Source organism: Nannobrachium achirus (genome assembly GCF_963921795.1).
Source record: "Nannobrachium achirus genome assembly, chromosome: 2".
Taxonomy (NCBI): domain Eukaryota; kingdom Metazoa; phylum Chordata; class Actinopteri; order Myctophiformes; family Myctophidae; genus Nannobrachium; species Nannobrachium achirus.
The window spans coordinates 16,215,601-16,233,100 of record NC_137811.1 but is presented as its reverse complement, the minus strand read 5'-3'; the positions used below and the strand labels follow the sequence as shown (position 1 = coordinate 16,233,100).

Below are 17,500 nucleotides of genomic sequence, written 5' to 3'. Positions count from 1 at the left end.
ACGTGATAACGTGGGTGTTGTACAGTATGTAACTTTATGATTGTCAGGTGGTTTACTCCAAAAGCACAGGAGCCATGCAAAATCACTTAATCACATAAACCCCTATTCTGGGGGCGAACATTTCGGGGAAGGGTTAGGGTTTGGGCTGATCTGGACGCTCACAACGCGTCTCAACGGCCCACGTTGTGAGCTTGCAGATCGGCTATTTACGATGAAGAGATCTTGGGCCTTACCCCTGAACCCTAAACTCTTTAGCCATTTTTACTATGGTGATCTACAAGCTCACAACGTGTTGATGTAGATCAGCTAGGCTATTTGATGTGTTTTTAAATGTCTTTCAAAATAGTAAAAAAGGCAAAGAGTTTAGGGATTAGGGAATAAGACATGGACAAAAATATAGCTCTAGATGCACAAGGAGAGAAGAAAGGAGCGGATCAAGTATAGAGCCCTGAGGCACCACTAAGTATGTTTGGTTTAAGTGGTTAAGATTTAAACACCTGAAACCTTGATTTATACATCATCATATGGCTGCATCTAGCAGTGACAAGCTACAAGCTGCAAGTTTGTAGATCTGCTAATTTCGGTGAGCGATATCATGGTGATTGAAACAAGGCTTTAAACTAACGACAGGAACCATAAAGTATTTATGACAATGTTTATTAAGGTAAGAAAATCAAATGTAAAAGTTCGGGGGGAAATGAATGGAATCCTATGGAGAACATGTTGTTTTTGGTGCCATTTTCATAGGAACGTTTAGTTCCGTGTCTGCTTCATTTTAAATCCGGACAATTGGCCCCCTGGTTCAAGCCTGAATACGTCACAGCGAATATCATTGGTCTTTGACTTTGACAAAAATGTTTGGCAAAACTCTATAAAATGCTTGACAGGTCAAAATGACTCAAACGTCCGTGAACCCAAACATCAATTGGGATTGAGTCAAGTGGTGAGTCGTGGGGTTAGACTAAAGAATATATAACAATTTGCTGCCTTTTATTTTTCATTTATTTACATTTTCCTGGCAGTATGGGAGGGTTTGTGCCAGCTCACAGGGGCGTCACAAGGGGCAGGAAAGTGGGACTGAGTTACTAGGGCCCAAGGTGGAGGGGCCCTAGTAACTTTAGCTATTGAAAAATAGCAGATCTAGCTCACAGCGCGGCACCGAGTGCCGCGCTGCGAGCCTGTAGATCTGCTATTTTTTGAAAAGTCGTGAAAATGTGTTCAAATCTTTGAATATGTATTTTTTAGGCAAACATTTGTAACTCAAATTTTGCTTCTGGGGGATGGTCCCTGGAACTAAATATTTTGAGATGGGGGTCCGTGGCCAAATTCATATCATTTTGGGGGTCCTTGACATGAAAAGGTTTGAGCATCACTGACATGGAAACATGGGTTTCTTGCACACATTTTCACGATTTTTCAAAAATAGCAGATATACAAGCTCGCAGCGCGGCACTCGGTGCCGCGCTGTGAGCTTGTATATCTGCTATTTTTCAATAGTTAACATTCATGGGGGCCCGCAGTGAATCCTTGTACCCAGGGCCCAGAATTTGGTGTGACGCCCCTGCCTGCTCAGTGGCTTTATGGTTAGAGTCTCCGCCCTGAGGCCGGAGGTCGTGGTTCAATCCCCGGTCGAGTCATAACCTAAAAACGACTATAAAAATAGTACCCAATGCCTCCCTGCTTGACACTCAGCACCAAGGTTTGGATTAAGGGTATGTCCTTGTGACATATTAGAGTTGTGACCAGGGGGTGTACGTGTACATCAAGCTGATTCTTGCAACAGAAACTGGAGATAGGCTCCTGACTGATATTGTTGATATGAGGTATCAGTTGATGTAAGATTGATGTTTTTTTTACTCTTACTCTTTTACTGCAAATTATGTATTTTGATGTCTGGTGAACTCTTGTATTCCAATAATCTTATAAAAAAAGAAAGAAACATAAGTGTAGGTAACCAATGACCTAGTCTTTTTCAATAGAATTATTAGACAGTACGAACAGTTAAACATTGAAAAGCCATGCTACAAAAAAGGTTTTTGTAGTGATATTTTATTGTTTTCTGATTTCTTTGACTATAGTGTTCCTTTATTTTGTAATTAGCCTACCAGTCTTTCATGTTTTCCCTTGCACCCCCTGTTACCTGTCTTGGCTCTCCATCCTGTGCTTATAGTTAATCTCATTCACCTGTGTCCTGTTACCTTGTGCCTGTGTGTGTGCGTGCGTGCGTGCGTGCATACGTGTGCGTGTTTGCGTATGTGTGTGTGTGTGTGTGGGTGCGTGCACATCTGTGCAGATACTGTGAGTATGTTTGTTTTGGCTTTATCGCAGGGTTCAATTTGTAAAAAAAAAAAAAGAAAGAAAGAAAACAAGCTGGACGAGGGGCTCATTTTCTTAACCACTTAAGCCATATATACTTTGTTGAGCGGTGGTCACACCGTCTCCATAGCGTGGCCGTGTGTGTATCCGTCTATGTGCAGGGGCGGGCATTTGCTCTACGCAGACTACGCAACTGCGTAGAGCCCCTAGGCAGAGGGGGCCCCCTGCTGGGCTCATTATTCTGAGCATTTAGGAAAAAAAAGTAAGTCTCTAGCCCATTCCTGTCAAAAGTTATGATTTTTTAAAGAATTGACCAACTGCTCACTGGAGTCAATAGGTTTCACACACAGATCAAACTTCCTTCGCCAAACAGGAAGTGCCCTTCACCAAACAGGAAGTGCCTCTATATCTCATGAACCGTTTGTCGTACAGACTCAGGGCTGGTGTCATATGACTTGATTAAGAGTCCTTAACCTTAATTGGCGCTTCCTTCGCCAAACAGGAAGTTCCCTTCGCCAAACAGGAAGTGCCTCTATATCTCATGAACCGTTTGTCGTACAGACTTGTGGCTGGTGTCATATGACTTCATTAAGAGTCCTTCACCTTAATTGGTTTAACTTAGTCCCACCCCCTCTTCTGATTGGCTGTTGCCCCTTGTGACGTGGGTAGAGCTGCGAGGGCCCGGTCATTGCTGCTTGCAGCTTTAATTTTATCTAAATTTTGAAAAATAATAATTAAAAAGGAATTGTAAAAATATTATTTTAAAGTATTATTATTCACTGATATTCCCTTATTGTTATTAAAATAATTATTGTCCTGCATCAAATATGTCCTGTATAAAAATATACATATAGGCCTACTCTGTATACCTTTGATTACCTTACTTTATCTTACTGTACTCTTCTTAAATTAATCAAATAGATCCAAAATGATTGTGGTTAGGTATTTAAAACCAACCATAATGACAACAAATAGGCTTCCTCTGCCTCTGCTCTTTATTGTCTTGTCAAGTTCATTGTCTTGTCATGCTAAATCATCACTTTTTCAGAATAGGTATTGAGTTGGAGGGTGGCATTTTTAATTCCTGCACTTCGCACGCGCGCATACTGTTTTTTCACGCATACCTATTTTTCACGCGTGCTCATGGGGGGGCCTCTTTTACTACCTTTGTGGGGAGCCCCCAGTTTATAAAAACCGCCCCTGTCTATGTGGGTGGGTGGGTGGGTGGGTGGGTGCGTCCGTATGTAGCCTCAAGCTGGTGTAGTACCTTTTCTGACCACACATGTTAAGGGAGGGCGCTGTTTTCAGGCCAGACCAGGCACACACACACACACACACGCACGCACACACACACACACACACACACACACACACAGGGGGGGGGGGGGGGGTTGGTGGGTAAACCACGGGTGTGATTTTGTATGACAAACAGCTCAAATAGCAGCTCTGCAAGCTCACAACGCTCTCTTATCTTTGACTCTATCGTCACTGTCGTCGGGCAGAAACCTTGTATCTTCTAGTTTCAAATTTGTATATTTTTTTGTAAAGTAAAGCCCTGCTTCATCATACAAGACTGTCGCACATAACTAGTGAAAATAGCAGATCTACATGCACACAACGCCTCGCGGTGCTTGTATCTCCAAGTTTCAAATTTGTATATTTTTCCCTGCTTCATCATACAAGACTGTCGCACATAACTAGTGAAAATAGCAGATCTACAAGCACACAACGCCTCGCGGTGCTTGTATCTCCAAGTTTCAAATTTGTATATTTTTCCCTGCTTCATCATACAAGACTGTCGCACATAACTAGTGAAAATAGCAGATCTACAAGCACACAACGCCTCGCGGTGCTTGTATCTCCAAGTTTCAAATTTGTATATTTTTCCCTGCTTCATCATACAAGACTGTCGCACAAAACTAGTGAAAATAGCAGATCTACAAGCACACAACGCCTTGCGGTGCGAGGCGTTGTGTGCTTATAGATCGGCTATTTTCATTAGCTTTAAATCATTTTTAAAATGATGAATGCAAAACGAACGGTTTTGGACCCGACAACAACAATATGTTTCCCTCTATCTTTGAACGGGTCGTGCGGGGGTAGCAGTTCCAGCAAAGGATCCCAGACTATCCTTTCCCCTGGCCATATAAGCCAGTGGTGACTGACTGGGGCATACTGAGGTGTTCCCAGGCCAGGGTGGAGATGTAATCCATCCACCTTGTTTTTGGTCTGTCCTGTCCTGTGGCCTCCTCCCGGCTGGGCTTGCCTGGAAAACCTCCAGGAGGCGTCCGCTTTGAATACAATTGTTAAATTGTGATCAAACATAAATATCTTTGGCTTGAAAAGTTGCCCTATATGGAGGGGAAAAAAACAATTGTTGCTGTTGGGTAGAAACCTCTTATCTCTACTGTATATTTGTGTCTGTATTTTATGTAAATTAATGTCTTACTTGATCATACTACAGTGTGTTTTGTTTTTCTTTTCTTTTTTTAAATATATTTTATCATGCAAAGTAACAGTTTTGGACATAATGAGGTAACCTGATAGACATGATACAGTATATACCTTTGCAGCTGGTTCCAGCTTCTTCTTTTTCATTTTCTTCCCCGGACTAATTGACTCTGCACCTGGCTTCTTAACGTTGGATGTGCACGCTTTACTCACCGGTTCCCCAAACATAAATATCAAACTTCTACTATCAACTACTTCTACTTCCACCCAAAAAGGAAATGCATACGGTATTTAATTCAGCCTGACCAGAAGCCTGACCAAAATAAATTAATCCCCTGAAAAAAAGCAGATGCGTTATTTCTTTGTTGTTCTGCCTCTACTATTGGTGGAAAAAAGTACGTTTTACCTAAGTAGAAGTATCAATATTGCAATGTACGTTACAAGTAAATGTCAGGAATTAAACATTCAAAAGTATTGGCATCATAGAACTACTCAAATCTTATGTTAAATCTAAATCTTCAAAGTAACTAAGTTTTCAAATAATTGTAGTGTAGTAAAAGCACTATATTTTTCACAGAGATGTAGTGGGGTAAAAGTACTGAAAATTGGATATACTCCAGCAAAGTATGCAAACAAAATGCCTCAAAAGTTAGGTATTTAGGTAAAGAGAAGTGCAGTACTTGAGCACATGTACAGTAGCCTACTTCAGTGTTTCTCAACCTTTTTTCTGCATGGGCACACTTTTCATGTCCCAAGAATCCATGGGCACACCAACATAATACGAGGGAGTAAATATCATCACTGTCGGGAAGAAACCTTGTATCTCCAAGTTTCAAATGTGAAGGTTTATTTGCAAAGTAAAGCCCTGCTTCATCATACAAGGCTGTCTCGCACAACAGTAGTGAAAACAGCAGATCTACAAGCACACAACGCCTCGCACCGCGAGGCGTTGTGTGCTTGTAGATCGGCTGTTTTCACAAGTTTAAATCATTTTAAAAATGATAAATACAATTCTGGCTTTCAAGCAGTTTCAAGGGGCACACTTGACCCTTCTCAGGGGCACACCAAAGGTCCCCAGGCACAGTGGCTAAGAAACACTGGCCTACTTAGTTACTTTACACCACTGGCCTCTACTTGTTTTTGCCCTTAGACCCTACTCTCTCCACTCACCATGACTGCTTGTGTGAGCTATACTGATTACTGCAGACATTTGAATTTTGGGAATATGGTCCCGACTTTACTGTGGTGCAGCAGACAGAGACGCTCTCCCATGGTGGAAAATGAGGTCTGCAAACACATGGTTTACTGTATAAATGTCCAACTACTGTAGGATGTCTGATGCTGAGCCAAAAAAGACGGTTAACTGCTAGAATTGATGCGCTATATTATGACTACAGACTCAGAGAATGAATAACCAGTGAGACGCAAGAAGCGAGGTTTCGCTGAAACAACAGAGACTGATACAATATGTCCATATATGGGCATTCCCAGATATGGCCTTAATATTGATGATATCAAGGATCTCCATATATGGGCATGAAAGGGACAAGGATGGAATTAATTTGCAAGTGTGACTCGCGTCGTGACAACCACACTGGTTATCACGAGACTGACACAATATGTCCATATATGGGCATTCCCAAATATGGGCTTAAAGGAGTAGTTCACCCCCAAAATGACTTTTTTTCTATTGATTACTCATGCCATGGAGAGTAGAGTTCAATAATATTTTTTGTTTTTTGTCCCATTCCTAAGACAAAAATGTGATAACAATAAATGTATCCCCATTCGTTCCGGATGGGGACCCGTTTCGAAACGGGTCCCCATCCGGAATCAATGGGGGTAAATTTACTCGAATCAAATTTTTGTCTTAGGAATGTGACAAAAACCAAAAAATATTATTGAACTCTACTCTCCATGGCATGAGTAATCAATAGAAAAAAAGGCATTTTGGGGGTGAACTACGCCATATATGGGCATAAAAGGGACAAGGACAAAATTCATTTGCAAGTGTGGTTGCCGTGACGTGAGTCACACTTGCAAATGAATTCTGTCTTGGCCATATATGGAGCGTGACATGAGGCGCGACTGACTGACGCACATGAGCTGCAGGCTTTCATGCAATAACTCCACTAGCGTGAAGTTTCTGTGTGTCTGTCTGTCTGTACGTACAGTATGCCTGCTACTCTACCTCTACCTCTACTCTAATAACTGAATTCTCCCCCCCCCCCCTCACCCCAACCGTCTCTCTCTCTCTCTCTCTCTCTCTCTCTCTCTCTCTCTCTCTCTCTCTCTCTCGCTCTCTCTCTGTGTGTATAAAGGGCAGGTTTGTATGTCATAACAGGGAGCCAGTATGCTCCCTAGTTTTTATAACCCACACCCTTCCCTAAACTCTCCTCTCCTCGCCTCCCTTTCCCTCTCCTCTCCTCATGTCCTATCCTCTCCATGTCATTAACAGGCTGAAGGGGAACGCAGGTTGCTCCTTGAGTTTGGTCACTTTGTTTATCCTGTACATTATGTAACCTGTTTGTTCTCATTCATAGTACTTGTACCTATACAAATTAATGTAATGATAATTCTTATAGGCTATAATCAATGTACAGTAAGCCTAATCGTGAGCAGGAGACTGTGATCACGTGACCTATATCAGTGGTTCTCAAAGTGGGTCCGGCGACCCCCAGGGGTCCTTGGGGGGGTTCCAGTTTGTTCCCAGCAAGATGAGTTAATATAGCATAAAAACTTGCTTAACCCTATTTTGTACCTCGGCTATTCGAGAATAGAAATGATCTACAAGCTCAAAACTTTGAAAGCTTGAGGAATTGTAAGACTTTGGGGGTCCTTGGCTCAAAGCCTTTACAGATGGGGGTATGTGGCCAAAATCCTATCAATCTTGGGGTTCCTGACTTGAAAATGTTTGAGAACCACTGACCTATATGCTGCAGTCTGATTTGAGAAGGACAAAATGTCACTTTCACAAAAGCTAGTTTAAAAGTTTAACCATTATAAAAATATACCGTACCCGTATATAATGTTGACTGAAGTCCTCCAGGCCATTATACTTGTAGGGAATAGGGGTCCCTTCTGTTTTCACTCTACTACAAAATAGCTTTGCAGAAGATTTACTGTAAAAGCTCACAAAGCCTCGCGTTGCAACACAGTGTGAGCTTGCAGATCTGCTATTTTTTACCAAATGTCACGGACATGTGAAGGACAGCTGAGAGGGAGACAGTTTACAGAAGGAGAGACAGACAGTAGGACAGCTGAGAGGGGATGCTAAATTTTCAACATCTAAGGTGAAATTAAAGTATTTATTCTTGTCACTAAACCATATTAGAGGACAACTTTGTTTTTTTTACAACAAGAATTCATATTTTAGGTCATTAGAGAAAAGAAAAGGTTGGGGGCATGCATACAAGTGGCTAAATATGTATTTTTAGACACAATAAGCTCTTTCCCAAGATGCACCACAATCTTTCATGGGCAGATGTGACTTATGGGGGCTGGTGTAAATAGTAATAAAGACATTGACGGCTTATTGTGTCTAAAAAGACATATTTAGCCACTTGTATGCATGCTCCCAACCACTGAAATCAAATGACTAAAATCGCTAAAACAATAGAAAAAAGTAAATGAAAACATTTTGACACACATCTTTTCTTTTCTCTAATGACTATCTAAAATATGAACCCGTGTTGTAGAAAAACAAAGTTGTCCTTTAAAGGCTCCAGTGTTCTGTGATATGGAACTCACTAGAAATTAATCCAATAATATTTTATTTTGTTCCATTTCACAGCATATAAAACGGTGTCAATGTATAGTGTCTGACTGACTGGTTGAACATAATATGTAAAATAACCAGTAAGACTCCCTAATCGGGAGATAAGCGACCGTTGGTCGCTTATCTCCACAAATAGGCCAAAAAATTTGTTTTACCAATTATCAAGACATACGGGCAGTTGACAGTTTGCCATGGTTACTCATTGAAGTTGAATCTCCATATATGGAGATAACCTACGCATCACACTAAGTCTGACCTCACCAGCCCATATTTGGGCATGAGCAACTTATGTCTCCATATATGGAGATATGATGACATCACACAGTCCTCAGCCGATGATGTGGTGTGATGTCATACAATACACAAACGAGCCCTACAGTATAAAGGGGCAATTCTAACCAGGAAAGAAGCATTTCTTCGACTCAGACCTTATCGCCAGGGTTGGCTTATAGCAGCTGTCGGTAGGACCATATATGGATTCTGTTAGTGTGGATCTCCTAACAGGGCATCATCTGGGATACAATCCCTTTTATGCCCATATATGGAGATCCCTAACAGAATCCCTTTCATGCCCATATATGGAGATCCCTAACAGAATCCCTTTTATGCCCATATATGGAGATCCCTAACAGCATCCCTTTTATGCCCATATATGGAGATCACTAACAGCTAACAGAATCCCTTTTATGCCCATATATGGAGATCCCTAACAGAATCCCTTTTATGCCCATATATGGAGATCCCTAACAGAATCCCTTTTATGCCCATATATGGAGATCCCTAACAGAATCCCTTTTATGCCCATATATGGAGATCCCTAACAGAATCCCTTTTATGCCCATATATGGAGATCCCTAACAGAATCCCTTTTATGCCCATATATGGAGATCCCTAACAGAATCCCTTGTATGCCCATATATGGAGATCCCTAACAGAATCCCTTTTATGCCCATATATGGAGATCCCTAACAGAATCCCTTTTATGCCCATATATTATGGAGAAATCCCTGCTCTGAGTGTCTGACATCAGTGTGATGTCACCTGTTTATGCCCATATATGGAGATCCCTGCTCTGCGTATCTGGTTGCTATGGTAAACAGTTGGTTGCTAGGGTAAAAAAACATGGTTGCTATGGTAAACAGTTGGTTGCTAGGGTAAACAGTTGGTTGCTAGGGTAAAACCATGGTTGCTAAGGTGGTTGCTAACGTACACTAACAAACCAGCAACAACAGACTGTTGCCACAGCAACGTACACAAAGGTTTGTGTACACATGTGGTGTGATGTCATACTGATGCGGAGATATGAGCAGGGCAAAGGTGTGACGTGTGACGTGTGACCGACCGACGGACGGCCGGTGGAGGTTTTCATAGTAAACTGCTCCCTGACGGTCGCAATAACCAGTAAGACTCCCTAATCGGGAGATAATATCTCCACAAATATCACAACCTCCACCTCTCACGTCATACGGGTAGCCATAGTTACACCTGGAATGTTGAATCTCCATATATGGAGATAACCTACGCATCACACAAAGTCTGACCTCACCAGCCCATACTTGGGCATGGACGACTTATATCTCCATATACGGAGATGGCCATATATGGAGATACGATGACATCACAGAGTCCACAGCTGATGATGTGGCGTGATGTCATACAATACACAAACAAGCCCTATATAAAGGGGCAATTCTCACCAGGGAAGAGAGCATTGCCTGGAATGTTGAATCTCCATATATGGAGATAACCTACGCATCACACAAAGTCTGACCTCACCAGCCCATACTTGGGCATGGACGACTTATATCTCCATATACGGAGATGGCCATATATGGAGATACGATGACATCACAGAGTCCACAGCTGATGATGTGGCGTGATGTCATACAATAAACAAACAAGCCCTATATGGGTCAGTGACGTGACGCCCCAAAAAATGTGTTTTTAAAAAAACTTTAAATTGCAGGCATAAAAGTTATTTACTTTTGTTCTACTCACTCTCAACCTTATAGAAATACATTTTGTTTTTAGATATTTTATTGGAATCAGACTTTATTCAGCAGTTTGTTGTACTTGTGCCTAAAATCGTCATATGGTGTGACATGAAAATAATTGTTCATAAAATGAAAATGGAGTACATCTTTCTTAAGTTACTCACTTTATCAAAGTCCTTTATCATAACTAACCAGTGATCCACTATAGTTTTTTGAAAATTAATTATATCTGTATATTTTTTTCATAATCGACACTCTGTGTGAGGCCCATGTTCATGATCTTACAACATATTTTAAATGTATTCTGTCAAAACTTTCTCTAAAATTACACAAATATTTGTGACTCTTCCTGATAATATTCTCTATGTAATCCATAAACATTTTTTTGGTTTAATCATTAATAAAGGTATGATTTCTCACTATTTGGAATGTCACACCAAATGATTTAGTGTCACACCGTATGATCATATCTTCATGTGTCAAAGCAAACTGTGTTTTAACCTACCTATTAGTGAGTACTGAACTTTACTGATTGATTAAACAATTACCCAGGATAACATGGCCTTAATATTTCTGAACAGGATATTATTGTAGGGCTTTAACATGGGATAAGAAAGAATTGTAGTAGTAGATGGATGATGAGGATGTGCACAGGAATGCTACGCACACCTAAGTCTTCTGCCGGCCCACGGCAGAAGGATCCTAAAGGGACAATAAGGCGCATATAGCCACACTTGGAGCCAAGGCATTGAAGGCAACATTTTATTAACACCAATTAGTGGAAACAGAACTCAGCATTCAGGTAAATTGCTTTTTTCCGAAGTCTCCTGAACTTGAACACAGCATTTTGTGTTGAACAAATGTAATTAGGAATCATGACATTACACCACATCTCCACTAGCTAAAGAGTGCTGGGTTGCGCAACTCTGAAAATAGCTGATCTACAAGCTCTCGCAGCACAACGTGTTGAGAGCTTGTAGATCAGCTATTTTCGCTAGTTTTGTCTCGGGTCCTACCTTAACACTGTCCACTGTCCAGTCCAGTGAGTGAAAGTACAAAAGTATTAGATCAGATTAGATTATACATTTAGACTGTATTGTACATCAGCCAGTCGTATTTGGTGAGGGTAGCAAACCGGCTGCCTTGTTGCGGTTCTGCTATGCCACAGACAACCTCCTGCTCTTCGTAGAAAATGCAGTCTCGCCCCTTTGGCTCCTCTCTCCTTGCTGGGTCATTGTTTAGTTTCTCCCTGTACTTTCTCGTTCTCTCAGCACTTGTCATTTTCCAGCTGACAAAAGAAAATGGAATGTATAGTTTAAGACAAAGAGAAAATATTGTTTAGATTGAAACAATATGTTAAGGTTTCTGTGAAGGGGTTTCTGCTCTGTCTGATGAATTTGAAGTATCACTGAATGAAGCTAAATTACATTTTATGTAAAAATGTTTAAAACAAATGTTTAAATGTACAAAAGAAACATGGAACTTTGTTATTTGTTGTTATATCTGTAGTTAAATACAGTATAAATCATATGGTGTGACAGTCAAGTCATATGGTGTGACAAGCAGACATGTCACACCATATGATTAAGTGTCACACCATATTACTGTTTTCTCCATTTAGGTTTACCTTGAGGCTACTATGTACACATTAGCATGCTAACAGCATGCTAGCTATAACAAAGCAGCCTAGATCTACATGGAAATATGACCAAAACTTCAAATAACTTAAGCTTTTTTTAAAGAAAAGGTGTCACACCAAAAGACATCCAGAATGGTGAGTTTGTCAACGTTTCAACAAGATGGCATTTCATGAAAATGTTAAAATCATAACTCACCTCAGACACCTGTCTTGCAGTTGTGCTGGGAGTGCTGAATAGCCTTACAGAAGAAGGACCTCTCTAGCCAATAGGTGTCCAAATAATTGCCTGTTTAATTTTTCCAAACTAGTGTCACACCAAATGATTTTGGGTTGGGGGACAAAATGTTTTTGATCAGAAATGACTGAAAACATTATGCTTTGACTTTGAAAAGATATAGGCTCAAAATAGACATTTTTTTTAGCCTAAATTCATTTTCAAATGATTTTTAGCAATTCTTTTTCTTAGTTTTATTCAAGTTCCCACTTTGAGAAACAAGGTCAGGACAGTCACACCATATGAGTTTTGCCATGTTTGGTTGAAGATTCTGAAGAAATGAGGAATGAAATGTTTTAATCTTGAGTAAGTTCACATAAAGCTTAATGTCCTGCACAATATTCAGAAGGTTTTTGACAAATATATTTTTTATTTATACATGTTTGACACCGAGGACAGCGAAAACGTTACGTCACGTCACCCACCCATATACTGATGCGGAGATATGAGCAGGGCAAAGGTGTGACGTGTGACGTGTGACCGACCGACGGACGGACGGCCGGTGGAGGTTTTCATAGTAAACTGCTCCCTGACGGTCGCAATAATGACTTATGGTATGTAATGACCAGTAAGACTCCCTAATCGGGAGATAAGCGACCAACGGTCGCTTATCTCCACAAATATCACAACCTCCACCTCTCACGTCATACGGGTAGCCATAGTTACACCTGGAATGTTGAATCTCCATATATGGAGATAACCTACGCATCACACAAAGTCTGACCTCACCAGCCCATACTTGGGCATGGACGACTTATATCTCCATATACGGAGATGGCCATATATGGAGATACGATGACATCACAGAGTCCACAGCTGATGATGTGGCGTGATGTCATACAATAAACAAACAAGCCCTATATACTGATGCGATACGATGACATCACAGAGTCCACAGCTGATGATGTGGCGTGATTGCGACCGTCAGGGAGCAGTTTACTATGAAAACCTCCACCGGCCGTCCGTCCGTCGGTCGGTCACACGTCACACGTCACACCTTTGCCCTGCTCATATCTCTGCATCAGTATATAGGGCTTGTTTGTTTATTGTATGACATCACGCCACATCATCAGCTGTGGACTCTGTGATGTCATCGTATCGCATCAGTATATAGGGCTTGTTTGTTTATTGTATGACATCACGCCACATCATCAGCTGTGGACTCTGTGATGTCATCGTATCTCCATATATGGCCATCTCCGTATATGGAGATATAAGTCGTCCATGCCCAAGTATGGGCTGGTGAGGTCAGACTTTGTGTGATGCGTAGGTTATCTCCATATATGGAGATTCAACATTCCAGGCAATGCTCTCTTCCCTGGTGAGAATTGCCCCTTTATATAGGGCTTGTTTGTGTATTGTATGACATCACGCCACATCATCAGCTGTGGACTCTGTGATGTCATCGTATCTCCATATATGGCCATCTCCGTATATGGAGATATAAGTCGTCCATGCCCAAGTATGGGCTGGTGAGGTCAGACTTTGTGTGATGCGTAGGTTATCTCCTCATCAATACAATATATTGAGACTAGGGTAAAAAAACATGGTTGCTATGGTAAACAGTTGGTTGCTAGGGTAAACAGTTGGTTGCTAGGGTAAAACCATGGTTGCTAAGGTGGTTGCTAACGTACATTAACAGACCAGCAACAACAGACTGTTGCCACAGCAACGTACACAAAGGTTTGTGTACACATGTGGTGTGATGTCATACTGATGCGGAGATATGAGCAGGGCAAAGGTGTGATGTGTGACGTGTGACCGACCGACGGACGGCCGGTGGAGGTTTTGATACTAAACTGCGACCTACGGTCGCAACCAAACAATACAGGTTCTCAGGGTTCTTGAAGATCAAGAGTCTTGGTCAAATACTTCTGTTGGTTTCTGCACTGATCATTTATACAATTCAGCTGTGTTTGCTCGTGTCATCATGATGAGGTCATAAATCAGCCATGCCCAAATATAGATTTTACGGGTTTACATGCTTACTCAGTTATTCGTTATGTGAAAGTCCTATGACGTCTATGATATCTGACATCATCATACATACATTCCCTTTTATGCCCATAAATGGAGATCCCCTCTGTAGAACCAGCCACTGACATCACTGTAATGTCAGGGGAACCAAATCCCTTTTATGCCCATATATGGAGATCCCTGTGATGCCAGGGGAACCAAATCCCTTTTATGCCCATATATGGAGATATGGAGATCCCCGTGTTGCCAGGGTAACCAAATCCATTTTATGCCCATATATGGAGATCCCTGTGATGCCAGGGGAACCAAATCCCTTTTACGCCCATATATGGAGATCCCTTATGTCATCAATATTAAGCCCATATCTGTGAATATCTATAAAATGGTAAATGGTGCATTTATATAGCGCTTTTAATCCAAAGCGCTTTACATAGATTGTGCATTACATTCACCCATTCACACACACATTCATACACCGGTGGCGGAGGAAGCCATGCAAGGCACCAACCTACTCACCGGAGGCAATTAGGGGTTCAGAGTCTTGCCCAAGGACCCTTCGACATTAACTCAGGGGGAGCCCGGATTCGAACTGGGAACCCTTCGGGATTTATACCCTTCGTGCTCTAATACCAGTTTCTCTACCCCTGAGCTATGCCGCCCCCTCTATAGGTACCAGTGTCTCCATATATGGTTAAATGGTCCGATATACATCACTGGCCAGAAGACCAAGAAATGGTGCAACCTCGCCCTTTGCTTTTCTCCCTTAGGCATCTTACTGGTAGGTAGTTTAATGAGGAATGCAGTATGGTGGTAGGTAGGTAGTTATGGCCTTTGATGTAAGATTTTCACTTTCTAGGATAACTATATTTGCTATTCCCAGATGATGCCCTTTTAGGGTACCCCTCATGCCCATATATGGAGATCCCCAGGCTTTACTAATTAACATAAGTTGTATGCCCATATATGGAGATCATTGTCCCAATGTCATCAGATATATGGGCATAAATGGACACAGGCAAACTAGATGGGCTGTATGGATATCCAGATGTGTGATGTAAGTGTTTTATTCCAAATGTGGCACCCCACAGACATATTTCCAGAAACAAAATCCCTTTCATGCCCATATATGGAGATTTCTGATGTCATCAATCCCAGGCCCTGTAAAAAACATGGTTGCTATGGTAAACAGTTGGTTGCTAGGGTAAACAGTTGGTTGCTAGGGTAAGAAAACATGGTTGCTATGGTAAACAATTGGTTGCTAGGGTAAACAGTTGGTTGCTAGGGTAAAAAAAACATGGTTGCTGTGGTAAACAGTTGGTTGCTAGGGTAAACAGTTGGTTGCTAAGGTAAAAAACATGGTTGCTATGGTAAACAGTTGGTTAGTAGGGTAAACCTTCAATGATTTTGACATCTTGTTACTAATCTGTCGGTAGATAATGCCGGTCTTATATAAGGGTCATTTGTGTACGGTGTGATGTCATACTGATGTCAGCAGTGTGACAGGAGATAAGCGACCAACGGTCGCTTATCTGCCGATTAGGGAGTCTTACTGGTGTCATACAATAAACAAACAAGCCCTATATACTGATGCGGAGATATGAGCAGGGCAAAGGTGTGACGTGTGACCGACCGACGGACGGACGGCCGGTGGAGGTTTTCATAGTAAACTGCTCCCTGACGGTCGCAATAACGACTAATGGTATGTAATTACCAGTAAGACTCCCTAATCGGGAGATAAGCGACCGTTGGTCGCTTATCTCCACAAATATCACAACCTCCACCTCTCACGTCATACGGGTAGCCATAGTTACACCTGGAATGTTGAATCTCCATATATGGAGATAACCTACGCATCACACAAAGTCTGACCTCACCAGCCCATACTTGAGCATGGACGACTTATATCTCCATATACGGAGATGGCCATATATGGAGATACGATGACATCACAGAGTCCACAGCTGATGATGTGGCGTGATGTCATACAATACACAAACAAGCCCTATATAAAGGGGCAATTCTCACCAGGGAAGAGAGCATTGCCTGGAATGTTGAATCTCCATATATGGAGATAACCTACGCATCACACAAAGTCTGACCTCACCAGCCCATACTTGGGCATGGACGACTTATATCTCCATATACGGAGATGGCCATATATGGAGATACGATGACATCACAGAGTCCACAGCTGATGATGTGGCGTGATGTCATACAATAAACAAACAAGCCCTATATACTGATGCGGAGATATGAGCAGGGCAAAGGTGTGACGTGTGACGTGTGACCGACCGACGGACGGCCGGTGGAGGTTTTCATAGTAAACTGCTCCCTGACGGTCGCAATAATGAGAATGACTGATTGTATGTGGTAATAATAACCAGTAAGACTCCCTAATCGGGAGATAAGCGACCGTTGGTCGCTTATCTCCACAAATAGGCCAAAAGTTTGTTTTACCAATTATTACACTCTATGTGAACATTTACATCAACAAATCCCAAGTACTATGCAGAACGACCCATTTCAAGTTTTTAATGTACAACAATATTTAGAAAATAGGTCTACAAGCTGACAGTCCTCGTCCCTTATATTCCCATAGGTTATATGGAGATCTCAGTGTTTGTCAGTCCTTGTTCATTTATGCCCATATATGGACATCTCTATATCTACTGTAACAGTCCTTGTCCCTTTATGCCCATATATGGAGATCTCTTAACTGTAAGTCCTTGTCCCTTTTATGCCCATATATGGATATTCCTGATGTCATCAGTATATGAACATATATGGGCTTTCTGATATGCCCATATATGGAGATCTCTTAACTGTAAGCCCTTGTCCCTTTTATGCCCATATATGGATATCCCTGATGTCATCCGTATATGCCCATATATGGGCTTTCTAATATGCCCATATATGGAGATCTCTGTATCTCCATATATGGGTATAAAAGGATACTTCAGGTCTGACATCAGGTTTGTTTATATTGGGTTGCTAGGTTTGACATCACAAACTCTATGGGCCATCTGACCTAGAAATCTATATTTGGGCATAGATGACTCATCGTGACCTCA

At 41.6% G+C, this 17,500-nt stretch overlaps 1 protein-coding gene across 1 annotated transcript in view; it reads left to right on the top strand.

The window, feature by feature from the left end:
- itga10 (integrin, alpha 10) overlaps positions 1-17,500 on the top strand; it is a 99,577-nt gene that overhangs the window by 10,229 nt on the left and 71,848 nt on the right. The window lies entirely within an intron of this gene.